We start from the raw sequence: 25400 nt of genomic DNA, 5'->3' as shown, positions 1-25400 counted from the left end.
ACTGGGTATGGCCCAGAAACTAAACACACACACACAAAAAAAAAAAAAAAAAAAAGAAAGAAAGAAAAAGAAAAAGAAAAGAATTTTATTTAAGACATGTGAGTATGGGCTGGGCAGGTAGGGCATTTGCCTTGCACATGGCCCACCTGGGGACAATTCACTGCATCCCTATGGTCCCCTAAGTTTTCCAGGAGTAATTTCTCACTGCAGAGCCAGGAGTAACTCCCGAGTGCTGCTGGTGTGGCCACAAAAAAAAAAAAAAAAAAGCAAAAAAACAAAAAACTGTGAGTGAAGAGACTGGAGCAATAGCACAGTGGGTAGGTGTTTCCCTTGTACGCAGCCAACCTGGCTTCAGTCCCTGGCTTCCCTTGAATTTGCCAGCAGTGATCCCTGAGCATTGCTGGGTGTGGCTCAACCCCACCACCACCACCTCCCCTAAGTGTGAATGCGGAAAGTGAGAGGAGAAAGCATCAAGAAATAACATGCCCTGAGTTGGATGTGTGGGTGAATGAGGAACAGGGTACAGAAAGTTGCCTGGGGAAGCTTATTGTATTAACCATTCCCTGCTCCCTTACTTTGTGGTTCTAGAAGATAAGAGTTATTTCTATGGAGTTGGAGCAATAGCACAGTGGTAGGACTTTTGCCTTACACGCAGCCAAACTCAGGATGGACCAGATTTGATTTTCAGCAACCTGGATGGTCCCCTGAGCCCAACAGCAGCAATTTCTGAGCAGAGTCAGGAGTAAACCCTGAGTGCCACTGGGTGTGACCCAAAAACTAATGAAAAAAAAAAAGAGTTATTTCTAGGGTATTTATTATCGAAGACTTTGAAAATAAGAGTTATTGCTAGCAGGGTCGGAGCCATAGTACAGCAGGTAAAGCACTTGACTTGCACACAGCCAACCTAGATTCAATCCTTGTCATCCCATATGGTCCCCTAAGTCCACCAGGAGTGACCCTGAATGTACAGCTAGGAGTGTGACTTCCCACCTGAAAAAAGAGTTATTAATAAATCGTATTATTATTCTTAATTATTAATAAAGTATTGCCAGGGAACTTTGAACTCTGACATTCTTCTTTGTTCAACATCTTATCTGTGCCTGTTTCTGCTGAGTTGTGTCTTGTGGGCATCCTGCCCTGGGCTGGGGATGGGTCACCTATGTCTTGCAGTGAAGGGCTGGGCAGGGTGGGGTAAGGTCTTTGCAAATCACATCTTAGTTTTATGACTTTTTTGTTTGTTTGCTTTTGGACTGAGTTCAGAGCCAGGTAAGCTCTGAGTAGTGCCAAAACATTAATTTTGGTTTAGTGGGCTGTACCTAGCAGTGTTCTGGGACTATTCCAAGTTTGGCATTTGGGGTTGCTCACAGCGGTACATAGGTGACCAGGCAGTACTAAGATTGGACCTGAACTTCCAGCATGCAAAGTATTTGCTCCAACTCATCTAGACATTTCTCAGTCAGTGCTGGGCCTCTTTACCTGCAAGTGCATCAAATCTGTTATTGCCAAAAAATAAAAAAAAAATTTTTTTTTAATTCCCTGGTTTAGGCAACCAGGACTCAGCCAGCAGCATGCTTGGGATTGTCTCACTGAGCAAATCAACAGACATGCCTTATGCCTAGTTTCCTTAGTAAGTTTACCTCAAGAAGACTTTGTTGATTGCAAAACCTCTGACAAGATTTTTGTGAGGGGCATGTGAGAGCACTGGGGAAAGAGAAGAGCTTTGTGGAGACACTGAGCACTTTAATACTTGCTCATGACTGTCTACTTGCTACTCACTTGTCTTGGAACTGTTGATGAGTCAGGACGATTATGGGGCTTGTGAAGCCATCCCGGACAAGTTATGGGAGAGGCCCTTTGTGCAAATGTGCACTGACCTGAGAATAATTAGAGCTTCATAACCAGGTTCTAAGGAAGGAGGCGCCGCTGACATTCTGACATCTTCATTCACACAGGGTCTGCCCTGGTGGCAGACCTGGGCTTCCTTGCTCTGCCATACAATCCATACACACATTCAAACAGACACGCATACACACACTCACACATAACATATTCACACAGTCATACATACACATTCACACACAACACACAAACTTCTTACATGGTCTTGTTTATAATTTATTTAACTTATATATTATTAGGGGGACATTTTGGGCCAATGCTCAGGGGGCTATTTCTTTTTATTTGTTTGTTTGTTTGTTTTTGTCACACCCGGCAGCGCTCGGGGGTCACTCCTGGCTCTGTGCTCAGAAATCACCCCTGGCAGGTTCGGGGGACCGAATGGGATGCCGGGATTCAAACCATCATCTATCTGCGTGCAAGGCAAATGACCTACTGTTATGCTATCTCTCTGGCTCCTGTTTGGTTTTTTTTTTTTTTGGGGGGGGGGTCCCACACCCAGTGACGCTCAGGGGTTACTCCTGGCTATGCATTCAGAAATCGCTCTTGGCTAGGGCACCATATGGAACGCAGGGGATCGCACTGAGGTCCTTTCAGAATCAGCTGCATGAAAGGCAAACACTCTATGACTGCACTATCACTTCGGCCCTTTTTGCGCGCGGGGGGGGGGGGTTTGTTTTGTTTTGAGGCCGTACTTGGTGCTACTCAGGGATTAATCATGGCTCCGCAATGAGGGGTCATTCCTGGTTGTGCTTGGAGGATCACATGAGATGCTGGGAATTGAATCCAGGTTGGCCTTATGCAAGGCCTGTGTGATATTCCTCTGGTCCCAGGGGCGGGGGTTGGGGGCTATTTCTGGTTCTGTGCTTAGGACTGATCCCTAGAGATGCTCAGGAGACAATATATGGTGTCAGGTATTCAAACCTGGGTCACATTATGCAAGACAAGTGCCTCACCTCCCAGATTAGCTCTCAGCCCATTTTTTAATTGAATCGTTTGCTTCGGACACATTCATCACTTTCTTCAGCCCAGAGGAGGTGCCTGCCTGCTTAAGAAAGATCATAGGAGGGGCGGAGAGTAGGGAGGGAGTTTGCCTTGCAAGACCCGGGTTGGATCCCCTGCACCCTATAGGGACCCCCAAGCCTGCCAGGAGTAATTTCTGAGCTCAGGGCCAGGAGTAACCCCTGAGCGCCACTAGGTGTGGCCCAAAAACAAACAAAAAAGGAAAATGATAGGACACTACAGTGGTAGAAGCGATGTTGGGCCTCCACTGACCCACTGGACTCAGCCTCAGTCTCCTCGTCTGCAAAACGGACAGAGAGCCAGAGCGCTGAGAAGAGAAGTATGCGTGGCACAGGTCTGAAACTAGGTTCGGTTCGTTTTCCCGCGTCCCTCTCATCCATCCTCGTTCAAAGCATGCAAGCAAGTAGTCACTTGTGCTGGAGAGATGCGGGCTTGAAATGCAGGCTGCCAGCACCGGGGGCCAAAAAAAAGTACCGGGAGCTCCGGGCTGGTCCTGCCCGGCGGGCGGCTGATAAGATTTAGACTTTGCGCTGCTGGGGCAAGATTGAAAGCGCTTCATCTAGCAGCCCCTGGGCTTGGTCCTCCCCTGCGGGACGCGCAGGCAGGGGCGAGGTGAAGCGGGAGGGAAGACTTTTGGGGGGCTGCGGGTTTGTAGGCGGTTCCCGGGATAGGTGGGGTTCACTTTCTCGGTTCCCCACCTCTCCACCTCACCGGGGCCTTGCAGCGCCTGTGCTCCCAATCTGGTGCTCAGGTGCACGGGGGGGCCGGATGGGGCTCCCCAACTGTCAGGCCGGCAGGGGTGTCACTTCCTCCGAGGATTTGGCGCCTCCAGCTTCTAGAAAAAGGGGGGTGGCCCTGCATTTCACCCGTCCTAGGGCTCGAGGAGGTCCCCCCCGGAGCAACCCCCAGATTTGACTTTCCAGGGGGAATAGAGAGGGTGCAGGGCGCGGAGGGTGGCGGGGTCCAGGGCGGCTCCCTTGGCAGCTGCGGGGGGCCGGGCCGGGCCGGGCCGGGGCGGGGATGCGGGCGACTATCCCGGCCCCGCCCCAGCCCCGCCCCGCCCGAGTCGCCCGGGCCACCCGGAGGGCCAAGACCCGGCTCGGAGCTGCCCAGAGTCCCGCCGCGCGCACGGCCGGTAAGTGCGCGGGCCCGGGAGGGCCTGGCCGCGGGCGTTCGGCTTCTGCAACCCCACGGTCGTCCTCCACCCGCCGGGGGTCGGGGTCGCCGCAAGTCGTGGGGGGACCCGGGAGGCGCGCCGGGGCGGGGACCGAGTGACAGCTGCGGGCGGGCGGGTATTTTTAGTTTGAACCAAGCGGATCGGCCGCCTGAAAAATCCTCCCTGACTTTGCGCCCTGGCACCGGCCCTGGGAGGTTGAGGGTGTTCTGTCCTCTCCCCTCCAACCCTGCAAGAAAGCCCCTCCAGTCCAGGCAGCGTCCCCGCGGCCGAGGTACCTCCTCCGGCCAGCGGACCTGTCAGCGCCGCGTGTCCCGCGCGGTAGGGAAGGAAGTGACTCCGGTAGGCGGGCCGGGCTGCACTCGGACCCGGTGCTGTGCACTTCTGGGGCTTGTGGTTCAGCTTCTCTGAACCGTTTTCTGCATCTCCACAGGGAGGGAGGTCTGAGAACCACTGCGGGGGTCTGAGCGAGTCCCAGATGGGGGCTGACACCCCTTTGGGTCCTGCACCTTGATCTCAGACCCCCTGCTCCCCATCTCCAAGTCAGGAACTTCCAGAGGGTTGGGATTTCATGAATATTAATGACTATTCTATCAATTCTGCCCTCAGGCTGGAGGTGCTTGAGTCCTCTCCCAGGTTTCTGGGTTTCCCCTAGGAAGGGTTCATTTATCTCCTTTCAGCCTTCTGTGACTGTGACTTTCACTTGGGGGCCTTCTGTCTTCTATATCCATCTCCCCTGGTTGGGGACACAGCGCTGGTGGCTCCTCCCAGTGAAAGGGGCATCTGTTACAATGGCTGGGGCCGCCTTCACCCCTGTCCCAGGAGAGGAAACTCTGGTGGCGGATGACCTGTACCAAGCCATAGGCGGGAACAGACACCCCTGAGTTGGGATGGGGGCGCCTTGAGCTTTGCTGTTTTGTGCCTTTGTAGTGACTGACCAGGTGTCCCATGGAGCCCTGTGACACGTGTGGACATGTGGTCTCCACATTCTTCAGCAGGGACAGCCCTGGGGTGCCCCCTCAGCTGTGCTGCCCTATCAGTGTCAGCTGGAGGGTCCCTCCCGGTGGGCAGCTGGAGTGTTGTGGGCAGGGCGGGGCTGATTTATTTCTGGAACCTGATTTGCTCCCTACGGGGTGGGGGGTTCGAGGCAAAGACCTGAGGATTCGTTGCTTGCCAGGAACTTTGGGGTTCCTGAGTGCCCCTTGGGGTGGCCGCTTCTGTTTGAGGGTCACACTGTATGTAGGTGCTCAGAATGGAATCTGGGGCTCTCTCCTACAAGGTGCACATGCCCACCCTTTGAGCGTCTCTCCAGCCCAATTGGGGGTTGGTCTTAAGCGCTATCCTTATCCAGGAAACACCCCTCTAACTGGGTCCCCCAGCCAACTCTTGCCCATAAACAACTTGATACTCTGCTCCAGCTTGCGCTCCAGACTGTCTGCTGGGACAGTCTACTGGTCACCTCCACATTGGGCAGGTGAAACTTGGCACCTCCAACACACCCAGATCTTCATTGGAGCCTTGTGTTACCTAGATCTAAGAAATAGGGGTGTCTTGTCCTCCTGCCCAGTTCTGCTTTTTACTGTGGGTCTTTTAGTTCCTGGCAGAGGGTACCTTAGCCCCCATATCTTGGGAATGTGGAACTTCCTGTGAAAGCTGGGAGCTGTGTTTTATGGGGTACCAGAGGTGGCCTCAGGGAGCAACCCCAAGGTAGGGGTTGGGGGATACCCATGTCTCCACTCTTTCCTTCCCTCTCTGCCTGGGGTGTCCCCCCACGTGGGCTCTTAGCTCCGGAAGCTGGTCCTGTATCTCAGGGGAGCTGTGGGTGGGGCCTGGGGACACCTTGTCTGTGACTTCCTGCCTGTCACCTCCTGCTAATGTGGTGAGACAGACAGATTGGTGATTAGAACCCATGCTTTGGACCTAGCATGCATCCCCTGACCTGTTGCTAATCAAGCACAGTGTTCCGTGAGCCACCCAGAACCAGCTCCTAAAGGAGATCAAGTCACCCCCTGGGGAAGGGAGGTCCAGTCATCTTTCCACCCCTGTAATGTCTGACAGTTACCGCTTGGGCCTCCTATGGAGGAAATCATGGGACTGGTACAGGTGGAAGTTAGGGGTGTGTCTGCCTCCCTGGGAATCTTGGCCTTGGGAAGATCTTAGGGGGCTGTGCTCAGGGATGGGCAGGAAATAGCTGGGGGATGTCTTGTAGGCTGGGATCTCAATTTTGTCTTTTCCCCATGGGAGATAAGGAACCCCACCCTCCCTGCAGGGGTGCTGTGAGAATGGACCAGTGATAGCACAGGGCTGTGCTCAGTAAAAGAGCTTCTATGGGGGTTTCTATGACACAGTGAGTAGGGCATTTGCCTTGCATGAGGCCAACCTGAGTTCGATCTCTGACATCTAATATAGTTGGTCTCCTGAGTCTGCCAGGAGTGATTTCTGAGCACAGAGCCAGGAGTTACCCCCTGAACACCACTGGGAGTGGCCCAAAATCCCCCCAAATATAAAAGTTTCAAGAGGCTCCTTGCTAGAAACCCCACCCTCTCCTACCAATGCCGCATCTCATCTGTCTGTCTGTCCATCTGCACCCAAGTCTGGACCTCTAAAGACAGATTCACATGGACTATCCCAGCAGTGTTGAGTGATCAATAGGAGTGCTAGGATGTGAGGCCGGAAACACTAGTTGACAGCAGAAAGCAAAGATGGTGACCTTCCACAAGGGTCAGTTGCTCCCTAAAAAGGGCAGTGGCCAGAGAGGACAGAGAAATGGTACAGCAGGACAGGGAGGAAAAAATTTTGACCTCATGATTCTTTGTGAGAACATGGTTTGAATACATGTCTCTCTACTCATATTCTGACCCACTCAAGGCGAAAGCACCATGAAAGAGAGAACAGCAAAATCAGGCAGGCAGCTCAGCCATTGGTGGGGAGCCAGTGTGGGGAGGCATGACAGCTGGGTTCATAATGGTCTGTCTCTTCTGTGGAATGGGGGACATTATTTACAAGTACTACTTTTTTTTTTTTTTTTTTTTTTTTTTTTGGCCTTTTTTGCAACCTGTTGGCACTCAGGGGTTACTCCTGGCTCTGCATCAGAAATTGCTCCTGCCCAGGGCTCAGGGAACCATATGGGATGCCTGGGGACAGAACCTGGGTCCGTCCTGGGTTGGCTGCATGCAAGGCAAACACCCTAAATTGTGCTATTGCTCTTACCCCATATTTTACAAGTACTTTTATTTTTACAAGTATTTTTAAGGCCAGAGCTATAGTACAGTGGGGAGGACACTTGCTTTGCATGCAGTCAACCCAGGTTTGATTCCTTGCACCACACATGGTCCTTTTAGACTGCTGTGAGTTATCTCTGAGTACAGAACCAGGCATAAACCCTGAGCACAACCAGGTGTAGCCCCAGGACCCCCAAAATATTTTCATGCATCACCATTTACTGATAGAAGCTAATATGGGTTTTTTGGGGGAGGACATACCTGGCAGTGCTCAGGGGTTACTCCTAGCCTCCTAGCTCTGAACTCAGAAATTATTCTTGGCAGGGTATGTGGGACCATATGGGATGCTGGGATTGAACCCAGATTGACCGCATGCAAGGCCAGTGCTGTACTATGGCTCCATCCCCTCTATACAATGTTTATAACTACATGGTATACATTGTGGGTGGTGGAATACATACAATTATATGTATCACATCTCTAATGTTACAAACCCAAAGTGCAAGTGAAATGGAAAGATAATCTGGACACTTTTCTTTTTCTTTTTTCTCTTTTTGGTTTTTGGGCCACACCCAGTGACGCTCATGGGTTACTCCTGACTATGCACTCAGAAATTACTCCTGTCTTGGGGAGCCATAAGGGACGCCGGAGATTGAACCAGGTCCCTCCTGAATCTGCCGTGTGCAAGGCAAATGCCTTACCACTGTGCTATCGCTTCAACCCCTGGACACTTTTCTACAGCTCTCTCACAAAAACCTGTTCCTTGCAATGAGACCCCCCCATTAATAGGGTTGATTTAAGAAATGAAACAGAAGCTGAAACCATAACCTAGCAGGGAGGGTTTTTGCTTTGTATGTGCCTAAACCAAATTCAATTCCTGGCATCTCATATGTTCCCCGAGCCTGTCAGGAATGATTTCTGAGCACTGAGCCAGAATCAACTTGAGTGCCACCAGGTGTGACCCTCCCCCCCCAATAGAAATGAAACAGGAACCAGAACCATAGCATAGTGTGTAGGGCATTTGCTTTACACTTGGCGTACCTGGGTTTGATCCTAGGCGTCCATAGGGTTCTCCCAGCCTGTCAGGAATGATTTCCAAGTGCAGACTCAGGAGTAATGCCTGAGCACTACCGGGTGTGGTCCCAAAACAAAACAAAAACAAAATTATGTTTTAAAAATGAAACTCACATCATAGCCCCATGGTCCATGCACATAAGCCCGCACCCTTTCCTCTTTCGAGAAAAGTCACTTCCCTGTGCAGAAGACTCTGTGTACTCTCATGAGCTGGAACGGCAGCCTCCCTGCAACAGAGCTTCCCAGGCCAGGCCTAAGGTTCTCTGCCTATGATTCACAGAGCCCTGGAATGTTGGCGCTGGGAGGAAGTCCAGGCGGCCCTGGCCCAGGTGCTGGTTTTACAAACTGATGCATGCCCAGGCCAAGGTCACAGGAGGCGCCGGCCGGAAAGAACATTCCTCTGGGCTGTCAGACCGGTGTGCCACACCTGTGCCAAGGCTTTGCACACAGAAAGGCTGGATGAGAGTGCCATGTTGGGTGTGTGCTTCTCATTAGGGGTCGGTAATGTTGGTGCTTAGGAGGCAGATTTACAATCATGCTCAAGTTCCTGGTATGCAGGGTGACTGCACACAAATAGGGCACTGAATATGGCCTTGACCCTCCACCCCGTCCCTACGTCACCTCTGTCCATCATTTCTTCCCTCCCCACTCATCCTCTTTCCTCTGCTGATTGACAGTTCGGGGTTGGGGGCAGACTGTTTGCACCATTCTGTGCTCAGACTCCTCCACCGATGTCCCTCAGTCCCTGCCAGTCACTCCTCTGTTCTCTTCACCCCACAAACTGGCACCTTCGAAGCCTGTATTCTAGTATCTGAGGATTATTTTTTGTTTGTTTTTTACTTGAGAATATATTTTTAGGGCCCGGAGAGATAGCACAGAGGTGTTTGCCTTGCAAGCAGCCGATCCAAGGACCAAAGGTGGTTGGTTCGAATCCCGGTGTCCCATATGGTCCCCCGTGCCCTGCCCAGGAGCTATTTCTGAGCAGACAGCCAGGGAGTAAACCCATGAGCGCAGCCGGGGGTGTGACCCAAAAACCAAAAAAAAAAAAAAAAGAGAATTATTTTTAAATTATTAATTATTGTTATTGTTGTTGTTGTTGTTGTTGTTGTTGGAGTGGTATGGATCACACTCAGCCTTGCTCAGGGTTACTCCTGACTGTACTCGGGAATAATTCTTGGCGGGGACTTGGAGGACAATATGGGATGCCGGAGATGGAAACAGTGGTCAGCGGATGCAAGGCCAAAGCCTTCCCCTTGTGCTATTGCTCTGGTTCCTATCCAAAGCTTATTGTAGAGTGTATTATCTGCACTGTTGGTGTTTTTCACTATCCCACAGATGAGGGAAATGATTTTGTGTTTGTCCTTTTGTGCCTCTGGTTATTTTGCTTGACACAAGCCTTTCCAATTCCATCCACGTTTGCCTTGAATTGCATGACTATTTTTTCTTGGGGTTGCATAATATTTCATCATGTATATGGGTCGCAATTTATCTATCCACTCATTGATCTTCCCTCTCCTGGCTATTGTGCAGAGGCAAGTGTATATCTTTAAGTTAATGTTTCTATCATTTCATATTAGAACAACACAAAATCAAACTGACAATGAGATGTCACCTCACATTGGTGAGAATGGCAGATCTTGGAAAAACTTGAAAACCTAGAATGTTAGTGAGAGTGTGTTAAACAGGAGCCTACTTCAATGCTGGTGGCATTGTTATCAGGTTCAGGTTCTGGAGTTTTCATTTTAAAAGTAGAAGAGGGGCCAGAGAGATAGTTCAGTGGGTAAGGTGTTTACCTGGCTTGTGTTAACCTGATTCAATCTCTGGTATCCCAAATGGTCCTTTGAACATTGCCAGGAGTGATCCCTGAGCACAAACCTAAGAGTAACCAGGAGTAACATCTGAACACTGCCAGACTGGAATCACACCCTTTCAGAACTCGCTAGAACAGAAAATATGGGGTAGGGAAGCCCCAAAGAGTGTGGATTCCCTTTCTTACATGGAGCCCCCTGGATAGAGCCACTATTTCTCTGTATATCTCTATTCAGGATAAGCACTAGGATCCAGTTTGTCTTTGTTGTTGGTGGCTTTTGTGGGTTAAATAACCAGCGCTAGGTTACGCAGGCAGGAGTTTTATCCATGAAGATTAAAGTCAATGTGAAACTGTTGAGTGTAAATGAAACTTTCTGAGCCTAACCATGGCCCTGACCCTGACCCTGAAGACCAGCCCCAGTGAATGCTGGGAAAAAGGGCATTCCCAACAGTCACACTTCCTATCTGGTATCTAGGACCTTGGCTCCACTGGCCACTAGGGCCACTGTGCCCTGCATGTTGGGGAGTCCCAATATTTCCAACCCTCTGGGGTCCTGATAACTGGTTCCTAGTGCCATCCTCCTTTGCCCAGCTCAGAGATATCCTTTGCACCTTTTCTCTGTCTGAGGACATTCTCCCAGGGCCAAGGACACACAGAGGGGGATACTTCAGGAATGATGCTGTTTGGCAAGGAATCTCAGGGTCCTCTGAGGTGGGCTCAACGCTTCCAAGTCCCAGGTGTTCCACTAGCCATGGAGCCCACACAGAAACAGCTAATCCCAGATCCACTGGCATCTTGGGGTCTAGTTAGGATATGAGAGTGTATCTTTGGGGTCCGTCCCTTCCAATCACTCTTTTCTAAGAATCTATTTCATGAACGGTGCATGGAGGAAAATTGAGGAGGCTGGTCTGTGAGGTAGGTCAGCTTGGAAATCACCTAGGCAAGGTGGGGACACTGCTGGCTGGACTTGCATGAAGCCAACTGTTGTTTGAAATCTGAAAGCATCTAAGCTATTTGAGAGCCCCTCCCCAGTGACATTTATTGAAATAATACAGCGACTGACTCACACTGCTCGTCCTGTTGTTTCAAAGAATTTGACCTTTCAGGATGAGGGGCGGGGCCCACAGCACATCCATCTCTTTCTCTGCTTTTTTTTTTTCTTTAATGGTTTTTGGGTCATACCCAGTGATGCTTAGGGTTTACTCCTGATTCTATTCTAAGGAATTACTCCTGGCACTCTTGAAAGACTATATAGAATGCCAGGGATCAAACCCAAGTTAGCTGATACTAGGCAAGAGTCCTACCCACTATACTATTGCTCTAGCCCATCCTTCTGTGCTTTTAAAAATAAAGTCACTATTATTTATTTGTTTTGTTTTTGGGGCCACACTTAGCAGTGCTCACTCAGGATTTATACCTGATTCTGCACCCAGGGATTATTCCTGGCAGTTTCTATTTTATTTCTGCTAGGGATTGAACCCCAAGTGCAAGGTGGTCTTTCTCTCTCTCTCTCTCTCTCTCTCTCTCTCTCTCTCTCTCTCTCTCTCTCTCTCTCTCTCTCTCTCTGTCTCTGGATTTGCTTCTGGCAGTAATGAGGATCTATTCAGTGCCAGAACCAGGATCTCCAACCTGTGAAATGCATGCATTTCATCCCATTGAAACATATCCCTGGCCCGTCTAAATGATGACTTAATAAAAAAAAAAAAACATGTAAATGAAGAGCGAGGAACCAAATGATTAGGAGCAATAGGATGGCAGGTAGGTCACTTGCCTTGTACATGGCCAACTTGAGTTTCATTCCAGGCATCCTATATGGTCTCCCAAGCCCATTAAGAGCAGCCCCTGAATGCGGAGCCAGGAGTAAGTCCTAAACATTGCTGGGTGTGGCCCCAAGCCAAAAAGAAATGAAGTAAGGGCCAGAATGGTGGCACAAGTGGTAGGACATTTGCCTTGCACTCACGAACCTGGGATGGACCACAGATCAATCCCCTGTGTCCTATATGGTCTCCCAAGCCGGGAACGATTTCAGAGCATGTAGCCAGGAGTAACCCCTGAGTGTCACTGGGTGTGATCCAAAAACCAAAAAAAAAAGAAAGAAGAAAGAGAGAAGAGAGAGAGAGAGAGAGAGAGAGAGAGAGAGAAAGAGAAGAAAGAAAGAGAAAGAGAAGAAAGAAAGAAAGAAAGATAAGAAAGAAAGAAGAATAAGAGAAAGAAGAAAGAAAGAAAGAAAGAGAGAAAGAAAGAAAGAGAGAAGAGAAAGAAAGAAAGAAAGAAAGAAAAAGAAAGAAAGAAAGAAAAAGAAAGAAAGAAAGAAAGAAAGAAAGAAAGAAAGAAAGAAAGAAAGAAAGAAGAAAGAAAGAAAGAAAGAGAAGAAAAAACAATTCTCAGGCAGAAAAGACGCAAAATAAAGTGAATCTAAAGTTGGGATTGTTAGGGGGAAGAGGGGTGTGGGCACAAGATGTGAGAAGGGAGGGAGAATATTCAGACTCAGGCACAAGCAACCTTGTACATTATTATCATGTAATAATATGTTACATTATAGATAATATGTTACATTACAGATAATGTAACATTATTACTTGCATTTGCTCTGGGAGTGCCGTTGCAGTGGTGAAATAAGATCGGATAGCACTGGCTCTCTTGCCCAACTATAAACTGCACAAAATATAAACAAAAGCAACTCTCTAGAGACTTGTGAGTCTATAGAAACACAGGCAGACAGAAAAGGAGGTTCCTATTTAGAAAAGACATGGTCTCATGTCTGACAAGAGGGCAGGACCCAGTCAGCCCAGAGTGCTATTGAAAAGTGCCTTTCCAAAAGCTAATGTGCCTTTAGAAAACTGGGCAGCTCAGGCTGGAGCTATCAGACAGTAGAGCATTTGACTTGCACACTCTTAACTTTGGATTGATTCCATCGTTCTATAGGAACCCCAAGAACTACCAGGCATGATCCTTGAGCATAGAACCAGAAGCTCTGAGCACTACTAGATATGGCCCCAAAAAGAAAAAAATGTTAAAGATGGGCATCTTTTGGGTTTTCAAAAATTATAAGAGAGCGATGTAACTTGACCCTTTCGAAAGTGAAAAATCAAAGCAGTTATTTCAGTAATCCAAGAGCTAGGAAATAAGGATAATTATAACTAATTTTTTGTGTAAGTATACCTCACGGTACGACAGGCCCCTAAATTTTATACCCGTGAGTCACAGTAAATACCCACTGAACAGAACTTTGCTTTTCTGCCCAAGAGACAGACTTTGTGGTGTGATTGAACAGAGTTTACAATCTGAAAATAAATAAACAAAAAGTGTATTTTTTTTCTCCAGAGGAATAAAACAAAATTCAGAGATTCAGAATAGAATGTCTAAACTACCTGAGATATTATCTAAATTATTTAGCAATAGAATAATTAGGACAACATGACCCACTCTCAAAAAAAAAAAAAAAAAAAAAAAAAAGGAGAAAAAAAGGAAGGAAGGAAGAATAAAAGAAAAGGAAACCAAACCATTAACTATGGGCTGGAAAAACAACTTCAGTAGGCCGAGTACAGGCTTTACAAGTTTGGCACCACATGGTCCTGAGTGCCACCAACCACTGAGAGACCCCCAAACATTGCTCAGGGTGTTGTCCCATCACTATGGGTTTGCACTTAACTTTGGATTGATTTCATCATTCTATAGGGTCCCCGAGCACTGCCAGGCATGATCCTTGAGCATAGAGCCAGAAGTTCTGAGCACTACTGGATATGGTCCCCAAAAGGGAAAATATGTAGACGAGAATCTTTTGGGTTTTCAAAAGATTCAAATATAAATAAAACCAAATATAAATAATTAATATAAATATAAGCCAAATATAAATAAAACCTTGATTTAAGCCAAATGTTGAATTACACAAAATAATACCAAACAACCCTTATGATTTTATTCAATGATAAAGTGGATACAATGCTTGCAAAAAAAGAGGAATGAAATCTCAGCAGAAAAATAAGTTATGTTTTAAAATAACTAGATATGAAAGAAATGGAAGATATGATAACTGAAATTTTAAATGCTCTAGATGTAGCAAAATAGAGATAACAAGGGAAGAGTCAGTAAAATCACAAATAAAAAGCCCCCACTATTGGGGCTGGAGAGGTGATGCTAGAGGTAAGGTATCTGCCTTGCAAAGTGCTAGCCTAGAATGAACCGAGGTTTGATCCCTCGGCGTCCCATATGGTTCCCTCAAGCCCGGGGCGACTTCTGAGCACATAGCCAGGAGTAATCCCTGAGTGTCAATCAGGTGTGGCACAAAAAAAAAAAAACAACAAAAAAAAAAAACACTATTACTTCCCTTTCCCTAGGAGTCTTGCTGCTTCCAAGTAGAGTTGCTTTTCCTTTTTACATATGCCCCTTAATTATTTCTTGGTGGCCATTTAGTGGAGATGAATTCTTTTACCTGTTGTTTGAGAAGTTTTGGTTTCTCTGAAGAATCTGAGGAATCTCAGTGATAGCCTCATCAGGCAAAGTATTATTGGAGTATTTTTTCATTCAGTGCTTTGCATACAGCATACCACTTCCTTCTGGTGTCTATAGAGAAATTCTATATATAGAGTTTCTATAGAGAAGTTTGCTGATTATGGGAGTACACTGCATATAAATCTTTACCTCCGTTGCTTTTAAGGATTCTCTCATTTTATCTATTTTAAGTATAATGAGTCTAGGTGAGTGTCTGTTTGGGCTATGTTTGCTTTTACCTCTTTCTGGATCAGGATTCTCTTCTCTAGTTTGAAAAAGTACTCAGCTATTGTTTTCCAAATAAGAGAACTTATTTATTTGTTTGTTTGTTTTGGGGCCACACCCATTGGCAATGCTCAGTAGTTCTGGCTCTGCACTCAGAAATCACTCCTACAGAGTGGAAATGGTCTAAATTTGAGGGTAAGGCGCCTGTCTTGTATGCGGTTGACCCAAACAGACCTCGGTTCGAATCCCGATGTCCCCAAGGGTTCCCCGAGCCTGCCAGGAGCGACTTCTGACTGCAGAACCAGGAGTAACGCTTAAACAAACAAACAAAAAGAACAAAGAAATCACTCCTGGCAGTGCTGGTGAAACCATATGGGATGCTGGGGATTGAACCCGGGTTGACCATATACAAGGCAAACACCCTTCCTGCTGTGCTATCACTCCAGTCCCTCTCCTTCTGGACTCCATATGATGCAATAATATTATTTCAACCTCACTGCTGCCCCAGAAATCCCTGATGTTATCCTTATTGTTTATAATTCTTTTTTTTTTTTTTGGTAGGTATTTTTGTTTTGGGGCCACACCCAGTTTCGGTACTCAAGGATTACTTCTGGCTCTGTGCTCAGAAATCGCTCCTGGCAGGCTTAAGGGACCAGATGGGATCCTGGGATTGAATCCTGGTCAGCCATGAGAAAGGATAATCCCCTACCTGCTCCATCCCCAATGATCCAGTTTTGAACTGTCCATGTCAGTGAGTCTCTATCTCCTGTTATATCTGGACAGAGAAGGGGGGAACTTGTAGTCATAAATTTCACCCCTGAGTTCAAGCAGGGTCAAACTAATAACCCTCTGGGACCCTCTGGGGCACCTGATTTAAGGACATTGGGGGGGGCATGCAATTTTATGCAGTTATGCAGACTTGGACAGCGACTGGAGAATTCATGCTGGGAGGAAGAAATAGCTTTTCTTTTGGGGTTTGGGGCCACACCACATTCAGTGCTCAGAGTATCATATTGTACTGAGCCTCAACCCCGAGCACCCTGCATGCAATGGTGTTTTCTAGCCATGGAGCCAACTCTACAGCTCCTGGGGTAGGATTTAAAGGAAGCTGGAGCATTAGTTGCCCTGGTGACAGATCAGGTGTGCTGAGCTACCAGGGGGCACAGTCTTGTTCTGGGAGGTCAACTGGGACTTCCTGTCTGCTGGGAAGCTGCTCCTATGCTGGCAGGTGCTATGGATGGGCAGAAGCCAGGGCTGTTTGTCTGCATGGACTCAGCACCCTGGTGAGTGTCTGCCCCAGCTAGCTCAACTATTTGTTTTTATTTTTGGTGTTTTTTTTTTGTTTGTTTTTTGGGTCACACCAGCAGCGCTCAGGGATTACTCCTGGCTCAATGCTCAGAAATCGCTCCTGGCAGGCTCGGGGGACCATATGGGATGCTGGGATTCGAACCACCGTCCTTCTGCATGCAAGGTGAATGCTCTACTTTCATGCTATCTCTCCGGCCCATAGCTCAACTATTTGTGAGAGAGAATGTCCTGTTACTATGATATTGGACTAACTTGTAGAATGGCAGGATCTCATGTTGTGAGTGTAGGAGCACAGGGCTGGGGGTGTGAAGTCAGTGCTCATTGCAATCGCCTCTGCTCCCCTGAGCAAGTTCTGGAACTCACCTTCTGCCTGCATCTTTGTGGAGCTGTCTGGGCTTTGGGGTTCTCTATAGGTTGCCCAAGGTTGGGGTGTTCATTTACTCTAATGGAGGCAGGAGGTCTACAAGGGCTGTCCTCCTACAGCCTAGCTCTTTCTTGGTTTTGTTTGTTTTGAATTTCAGTCATACTCAAGATGCTCAGGGTTTACTCCTGACTGCACGCAGAAATCATTCCGGGTGAAGTTCGAGGCCCCTATGGGATGTCAGGGGTTGAACCCAGGTCAGCAGCGTGCAAGGCAAATGCCCTCTCCACTGTGCTATTGCTCTGACTCTTGAAGCTGCTCTTTCAAATGAGAGATTGGACTACAGTTGTCAAGTGCTCTGAGATCAATGCTCTCTCCCCTCGAAGAACACCACGTCTGGGAAATCTTTAGCCTGCCCACTGTCTCCCTACCCCTCTCCCAGCTGTGAAGTGCTGCCTTCCCACTGAGCCCCTCCCATGCTGCCCCTCCCCCTCCACCCCTGGCCTTCCCCCCCCACCAGCTTCATGTTTCCTGCAACATTGGCTGCCTCCAATCTCACCCACTCATCCTTCCTCCTGCTGACTAAGTGATCCCATCTGAGCAGTCCTCCCCATCCTTCCCCCATGATACCTTCTCCTAGGAGTCCCCCAGAACTCTGTATGGGTTGGTACCTTCTGTTATGGCGCTCCTGTTGCAATTGGTATGCGAGTTCATCTCCCGTTTTTTGTTTTAGGGCCAACAAAAACGGGATCCCGACAGCCAAGAGGCCACTGTTATCATGATACAATGAAAAAGCATTCAAATGGGGTTCGTAGCTAATTCAGGGAAACCGAGGCACACCAGGCCCTGGAGGAAACAGGCAGATAGAGGCAACAGGCCCTTGGGGTAGGCTGGAGGGTAGAGACAGAACTCCCTGTGTAAAACTATCTTCGTTTGTTTGTGTTTGTTTGTTTGTTTGTGGTCATACCCAGTTGTGCTCAGGGTTACTGAGTTCTTCATTCAGGAATCCTCCTGAGTGCTCAAGAGACCATCTGGATGCCAAGGATAGAACCTGGATCAGCCGAGTGCAAGGCAAACACGCTCCAGGCTACGCTATTGCTCCTTCTTCAGTATTAAGTTCATTTTTGGGGGGACACTTTTTAACTCCCTGCCTGTTTTTGCTGGACTCTCAGGGCCAGCTCTAGAACTCAGACCATGTTCCTGGTTCTCTTGAGGACTCGCTTCTGATATTCACTTTCTTTGTGAGGGGGGGAAAGCCAGGATGGTTGATACCTTCAAGCCCAGACTCCCCTGCAGAGTCTCGCTGCTCTCCCATATGGGAATGGCCGCTTTCTAGCCAGTTGCCTCTTTTTTCCTGCTCCATTTCTGCAAGAATGACACCCCATCCTCCCCCAGTCCTCAGCCTCTGATCCTTCTCTGCTTCACAGAGATCTCAGCTCTTCATAGTCAGTGGATTTGCTGCCTGGCTCCTGTCCTATCTCTCAATTGTTCTCTTATTATCCAACTGATAACTGGGACCTTAGAGCCTGTGTTTCTGATTTGCTAGTGGGTTTATCTTCATTCTTCTCAATGAACCTGCCAGTGCAGGTTTTCTAGCCACAGAGCCTGCACGATGGCGGCTGCACAATGGAGCAGTTAGTGAGGGAGGGTTCATGCAGGCATGGTTAGACTGGCTTAGTGGGCCCTGAAGCCCGCTCTCTTGCTCATTGCAGCTCTGCTCTTTCAAAAGACCAACCTGGTGTGAAGGGCTCTGCATTTTTTCTGACAATGCAGCGAGGTGTGTCCTGATGGCTGCAGGAACTGTGCGGGTAGGTAGATGGCTAATCCCTGATCTGAAAATGGAGCCAGGAATGGAACCCAAATGATGGCACCTCCTTGTGGGCAGCGGTGTGGGTAGAAAGTGGTGAATCAGGTGCAAACTTCGACCCTTTCTTTGCATGGGGCACCTGGTTCTTTTTCTGCCTCCCCGCTTCGTTGCCCACCCCTGCCACGCTATTCCTCATGGGAAAGCCTTCCTGTGTAATTGCTGCCTGAGTCTAGCAATGTCCGTCTCTAGAATGTCCGTGGTGTCCTGGCGTGCAGGACCCACCCTGAGTCTCCACCCTAACATTCCCTTTCTGATGGTTCCAGGGAACTTCCCACGAAGCTGGAGGCTGGCGCACTCCGTGTTGGCAGGCTTGGAGACCACAAACTGGCAGTTGTAGGTTGGCCAAGAGCCAGGCTGGGTTGAGGGTGGGGAATGTCTTGACTCAGAACATGAAAGATGAAAGCCAGTAAGCTTTGCTGTTTGCTGAATTTAAATCAAATATGAATTTGGATTTTGGTGGTGTGTTTTTTGTTTGTTTGTTTTTTTGTTTCTGGTTGTTTTGTATGGGAGCTTCGAGTCATGGTGCACAAAGGCAACTCCTGGCTCTGTGTTCAGAGACTCTGCCATGCTGGGGATTAAATTGGAACATCCACATTGCTAAACCAGAGCTTCTGCACTTCGAACCAGCTCCTGGCCTCTGATACCAGCATTTTAGAAAGTGGATTTTTGCTTGTTTTCTTCTTTTGGGGCTACACTTGAATCTGAGCTCAGGGCCATGTGCAAAGAGATTTCCCTACTGTTTTGTCTCTTTAGTTTTATCAATTGGTAATTTTTTGGTGTTGTTTTGGGTTATATTTAAATGTGCTCAGGGCTTATTTCTGCCTCTGCATGGTCCTGGAGGGACTTGCAGGACCATATAGGATGCTGGGACTCCAACTCTGGTCGTCGGCGTGCAGGGCAAATGCCCTCCCCTTCTCTTCAGCCTGAAAGTGGATTTTTTTGTTATTTTGTTTTGTTTGGGGGCCACACCCAGCAGTACTCAGCAGATACTCTTGGCTCTGTGCTCACAAATCATTCCTAGGGCCGGAGTGGTGGTGCAAGCAGTAGGGTGTTTGTCTTGCACATGGCTGACCCAGGATGGACTGCGGTTTGATCCCTTGGTGTCCTATATGGTCTTCCAAGCCAGGAGCGATTTCTGACCACATAGCCAGGAGTAGCCCCTGAGCGTCACCGGATGTGCCCAAACCCCACCCCACCCCAAATTATTCCTGGCAGGCTCAAAGAACCATATGGAATTCTGAGATAGAACCCTGGCCGATCATGTGCAAGGTCAATGTGCTATCGCTTCAGTTCCTTTGGTGGGGGTTTTAGTCCATCTTGTGGTCTTTTTTTTTTTTTTTTTTATTGTGCACCGTTCCTGGAAGTACTGCAATACCAGGTCGATGAGTGGAATGGACGGAGGAAGCTCCTATTCCAGTTTCTAGTGCCAAAAATCCATTTAATATATTGTCGTCCTATAGATGACGTATCAGATATCAAACTGATAAGAACAGATACTACACTTGATCTTAGCCAAAAGGCCGAGAAGCGATATTGTGGTCTTTTTTGAGGGGGGTTTGAATCACACCTGGCGGCGCTCAGAGGTTACTCCTGGCTCTGAGCTCAGAAATCACCTCTGGCAGGCACGGGGGACCATTTGGGATGCCTGGATTAGAACCAGTTTTGGTCCTGAATCAAATGCATGTAAAGTAAACGCCCCTACCACTGTGCTATCTCTCCAGCCCCATCTTTTTTGGACTTCTTATTGTCACTTTCTTCTGGGTAAAACCTGGGAGAAGGTCTGGGGTTGTTGTGATCCTTCTTTGAATCCTTCTTCTGTTGGAGGAGTGGGGATCTGGTGGTGAATTCTCTGCCTGGCCACTCCATAGTAAGCCCGAGTTTCCCTTGGGGAGCCAAAGAAATGGGGCTGTGGCTGGGTTTCTCATTCCTTCCATGCGCTGACAGTGACCAGAATGAGGATGAGTCACAGGGGGGAAGCTGTGGGCAGGCCCTGCTCCGGGGGTAAGCTTGGGTGGGGAGCAAATCTACATGAGAGCCTCAGGGAACAGACAACTGAGAAAGGGCAGTGGAAGAGCCCCTGGTTTTGCAGGGAGCATTGTTCCTCCCAGGCTCCCCACCTGTCCCCCACTCACCACACCATGTCTGACTGAGCAAGGTTGTAACCATTTGGCCTCCCAGCATGAAGTGGACCAAGAGAAGCAAATTTCCTCTCTGCTATGTGGGGCCAGACCCTCCTGGGCAGGGACTTGGGCTCTGCCACCTTAGTTGAGATCATGACAAACAAGTAACACCAATGCCTGAGCCTGGCCTACTAGTAATGGGGAGGTTATTCCTTCCCTGAAGCACCTCTGAGGCTCCTTGTGACCACAGGTAGAGGGACACCCCCTCAGCACCATCAGCAGTTCATCTCTTCACATCCATGTTCTTCATGGGTCACTTAGAAGAGGGAAGGACACTGGTACTGGGTCCAGCCTGGCTGCTAAGGGTTCAATGTGAAGTTGGGTGTATGCGGGGTCATGGTCCAGACCTGAACCCTAGAAAGTCTATGGGATGAAATGAGCAAGAATCTCCCCAGAAAAATGTGCCCACCTGTTCACGATTCTTTTGGTTTGTTTGTGGGGGTTTTTTGGGGGGGACACTAATCTACATTCAGGGGTTCCTCCTGGCTCTGCACTCAGAAAATACTTATTAGGGATCAAGGAGACTGTATGTGATGCTGGGAACTGAACCCAGGTCAGCTGCCTGTCAGACAAATGCCCCACCTGCTATGCTATCCCTCTGGTCCAACCTCCTCACAATTCTAATCTTGGGGCACACAGGACACAAGCCTCCATCACTCTTCACTCCCAGGGGTCCCCCTCACAGCTAGTGTAAACCTTTTCCTTCTTTCTGACCAGTCTGTCTCCTTCCCAGACTGGGGGCCTTGGGAAGGGTCAGAGGTTCAACTGGGTCACATTTGTGAGTTTGGACCTGGAATGAGGAGTAAATGACAGGCTGTGTGTGTGTGTGTGTGTGTGTGTGCGCGTATGTGTGTGAGAGAGACACAGAGAGAGACAAACAGAGAGAGGAGAGAGAGAAAGAGAGAGACAGACAGAGAGAGGTTACAAGCTGTGATTGAGGTGAAGTCACTCCCCATCCTCCATGTTTTGTTCTGGATCTTTCTGATCACCTGACCCGTTTCTCATCATCACCTGAGCTGTGGGTCAGTGGGGTGAACTGTAGGGCCTGCGGGATTCTGAGAGAATGTGGGCTGGTGTGCACTCTAGCTTTTGTCAGCTGATGTCTGTTGTCTGTAATGATGCTAATCTGGTTCGACCAGCTCCCAGCCCTATGTTCTGCTAAACTCTCAGCACCCTCGGGGCACACGGCAGGAACCAGCCCGTGCCCATTATTCTCCACATTCTGTGCCTGGGTGAATCCCCCTACTACCAGCTAGTTAAGGGCAAAATGAACAATTTTCTTTTTTCTTTTTTTCCTCTTTTTAATTTTTTAGCCATACTCCATAGAGCTCAGGGATTACTCCTGGTTCTGCACTTATGAATCACTCCTGGTGTGTTCGGGAGATCATGGGATGCCAGGGATTGAACCCGTGTTGCCCATGTGCAAGGCAAATGCCCTATCTGTTGTACTATTGCTCTTGCTCCTAAAAAAATTCCATCTAAAGTGAATTTAAGTGTAAGTGGATTGCAATAAAGCAACCACCCCTCCCCTGCAAAGTAATTTGAAGTAATATTTTGCTCTCCTCAAATGTGACCAAATCATTCTTGTGCCCAAGCTGTGACAACACAAAATGGGTGAATTTCAGGCGGCCTGAAAGGTACCACCCTTAGATGATCATCCAGGAAGTAGTTTCCAAGGGGCTGGGACCCCTCCCTCCAGCCTCTTGTTGAGACTGGGCTGGTTTTTGTTTCTGGTTTTGGGGTCATACCCAGCAGAACTCAGGTATTACTGCTTCTGGCTCTGCACTCAGGAATTGTTCAGACAAACCCTGGGGGGTTTAGGGGATTATGTGGGATGTGGGAATTGAACCCGGGTTAGTCATGTGCAAGGCAAAAGTCTTCCCCATTGTGTTATATATCTGGCTTGAGGGCTTATTCTTGGTTCTGCACTCAGGAGGTCATTCCTGGCAGTGCTCATGCTTGGGGGACCCTATGGGATGCTGGGGATCCAACCCACTTCAGCTCCATGCAAGACAAACATCTTCCTTGCTGTCCTATTGCTCCAGCTCAGAGATGGGCTGTTTTGAACCAAGTTGGTCTCATCTATTTCATCCTGTGGGGCTTGCCTGAGATGTCTTTTCTTGGGGTAACACACTGGAGCCACACCCACCCCACCGAAGGAGAAGAGGAACTGGAAGACACCAGTTCAGGATTAAGTTGTGATATTTATGCTGTCAATGTGGGCATCGGGCTCCAGAATCTTTCTGCTAGTTTGGATAAAACCTTTCCTTCCTTCAGATCACTGCCAAGCTTGGTCTGGTGAAGAAGCTCTTTTTTCTATTTTGCATCCCTCACACCCAGGGGTGTTGTGCTAATAGGACAGGACGAAGATGAGGGGTTTCCCTGCAGCTAATCAGTACCATGTCACCTTGGTCTTGGAGAACAGAGGGCAGGAACATTTTTCTGCAAAGGGAAAAGCAGAAAAATTTTTGGCTTTTTAAAAACTGTGATTCAGGAAAAAAAAAAAAAAAAAAAGAACTGTGATTCAGATCTTCCTTCCATTGTATCCCAAGAAATCTGTAGCTTAGCAGCTCGGGACTCAGCAGACAAAGGGGTGTGGTGCCCATTCTCCATCTATGCATCCAGGAAGGAGACACAGCTCAGGGACAGAGCTCAGGTTTCATGGCATTGGGCCTGGGTGCCAGCATCTGGCACCACACCCTGCCCAACCCAAACACAATTGATGGACACTGGGATTGGAATTTCATGTCATTACATCTGTCACAAACCATTCCCCTTCTCTGGGCTTTACACAACCACTTAAAATTGGTTTTTGTTGTTTGTTTGTTTGTTTGTTTTAAATAAAGGGCCAGAGCAATAGCACAGCAAATAGGGCATTTGCCTTGCACACAGTCAATCTGGGTTTGATCCTCAGCATCCCATATGGTATCCAGAGCCTGTTAGGAGTACTTTTTGAGCACAAAGCTGGGAGTTACCCCTGAGTACTGCTAGGTGTGGCCTAACTCCCCCACATCAGTCCTTAGAATAGGAACTAAGGATGAGGATTTGTGTGTCATCCCAGCCCTCTCTGGAGAGCACGCTTGGCGACAGAATGGGTAATTATGAGGATATGAGCAAATTACACTGCTAATTATTTCTGATTTTACAAATGTATTTTATTATTTGTTTGGTATTTTTATTTATTTATTGGTTTGGGGGCACACCTGGCAATCTCTAAGGGGTCACTCCTGACTCTGTATTCAGACATCGCTCCTGGCAATCTCAGAGACCATATGGGAATGCCAAGAATCGAACCTGGTCTGTCCTGGGTCAGTGCAAGCAAGGCAAATGCCTTACAACTGTGCTATCTCTCTGGCCCTTTATTTATTTGTTTGTTTGTTGTTGTTATTGTTGTTGGCTACTCCCAGCTGGACTTAGGGCTTACTCCTGGCTCTGTACTTGTGGATCTCTCCTGGTGGGGGTTTGGAAACCATATGGGAGAGCCAGGGATCGAACACAGATCAGCCGCCTATAAGTAACTGCTTCATCCACCTTCTCTCTCTTTCTCTCCAGTTTTTAAATATATAGTTAAGAAATAGGTTTTGGAGGCTGGAGCAATGGCTCAGCACATAGAACACTTACCATGCACAAGACGACCTGGGTTTTTTTTTTTTTTTTTTTTTTTTTGGTTTTTGGGCCACACCCAGTGACACTCATGGTTTACTCCTGGCTATGTGTTCAGAAATCTATCCTGGGGGCCGGGCGGTGGCGCTGGAGGTAAGGTGCCTGCGCTAGCCTAGGACGGATCACGGTTCGATCCCCCGGCGTCCCATATGGTCCCCCAAGAAGCCAGGAGCAACTTCTGAGCGCATAGCCAGGAGTAACCCCTGAGCATCACAGGGTGTGGCCCAAAAACCAAAAAAAAAAAAAAAAAAAAAAAAAGAAATCTATCCTGGCTTGGGGGACCATATGGGATGCCGGGGGATCGAACCACGGTCCATCCTAGGTCAGGTGCGTACAAGGCAAATGCCCTACCACTGGGCCACCGCTCCAGCCCCCAGAAGTGATTTCTGAGTGGAAGGTCAGGAGTAACCCCTGAGCACATTTGGGTGTGGCTCCAAAACAAAACAAACAAAAAAGAAACAGGTATTTGTCTTGTGTCTGCTAGTTAAATGAGAGGATCTAGTGGGAATTCATTCATCATTCATTATTCAGCAAATATGATGAGTCCAGAAATTGAGGGGCAGAAAATGAGGGAAAAGATGTGTCCTCCACAGTGCTGTGCAGCCCTGAGCAAATGGCTCCATCTCCCAGGGCCTCAACTCTTTGGGGTGGGGGGCACTCCAGCACGACATTGCTCAAGGGTAACTCCTGCCTCTGTGCTCAGGAATCACTCTGGCAGTGCTTGGGGGGGGTTATATGGGATGCCTGAGATCAAGCCTGGATTGGCCACTTGCAAGGCAAATGCTTTCCCCACTGTGCTATCATTTTGTCTCCCTGATCCTCGACTCTTGAATCTGTAGAGAAGCAGTTGGAGTGGGAGTGGAATATCAGTGACACAAGAGTACTGGCAGGGGCTGTCACCCCTCTTTCTGCAGCATGTAAGGATGAAGGTGCTGGGAAGGCCTGTCCTATTGTCGAGCAACTCTGCCACTTAAGGGTTTAAAATCGGGGTGTTTATTTTCTGTGTGGGGAGGCAGGTTCGGTGTCCCACCTGGTGATGTTCAGAGACCAAAAGTGGTACCGGGGATTGGATCAGAGTCACCTGCAGTGCCTGATGTGTCCATTACA

General features: G+C 48.3%; 1 protein-coding gene and 1 non-coding gene across 2 annotated transcripts in view; one reads left to right on the top strand and one right to left on the bottom strand.

Moving 5' to 3' along the window:
• Window positions 1–3998: 3998 nt before the first annotated feature.
• The window catches only part of SYNE3 (spectrin repeat containing nuclear envelope family member 3), an 82899-nt gene continuing 61497 nt past the window's right edge, over window positions 3999–25400 (top strand). The window contains exon 1 of the mRNA XM_049769815.1: window positions 3999–4054. The gene's annotated coding sequence lies outside the window, so the exon portion shown is untranslated. The remainder of the gene's footprint in view (window positions 4055–25400) is intronic.
• Window positions 19792–19982, bottom strand: LOC126005396 (U2 spliceosomal RNA). Its single transcript, XR_007494502.1, has one exon. It is a non-coding gene; the product is annotated as a U2 spliceosomal RNA (small nuclear RNA).

Source organism: Suncus etruscus, chromosome 3, assembly GCF_024139225.1.
Source record: "Suncus etruscus isolate mSunEtr1 chromosome 3, mSunEtr1.pri.cur, whole genome shotgun sequence".
NCBI classification, from domain to species: Eukaryota; Metazoa; Chordata; class Mammalia; order Eulipotyphla; family Soricidae; genus Suncus; species Suncus etruscus.
This window is presented reverse-complemented; position numbering and strand designations above follow the sequence as displayed.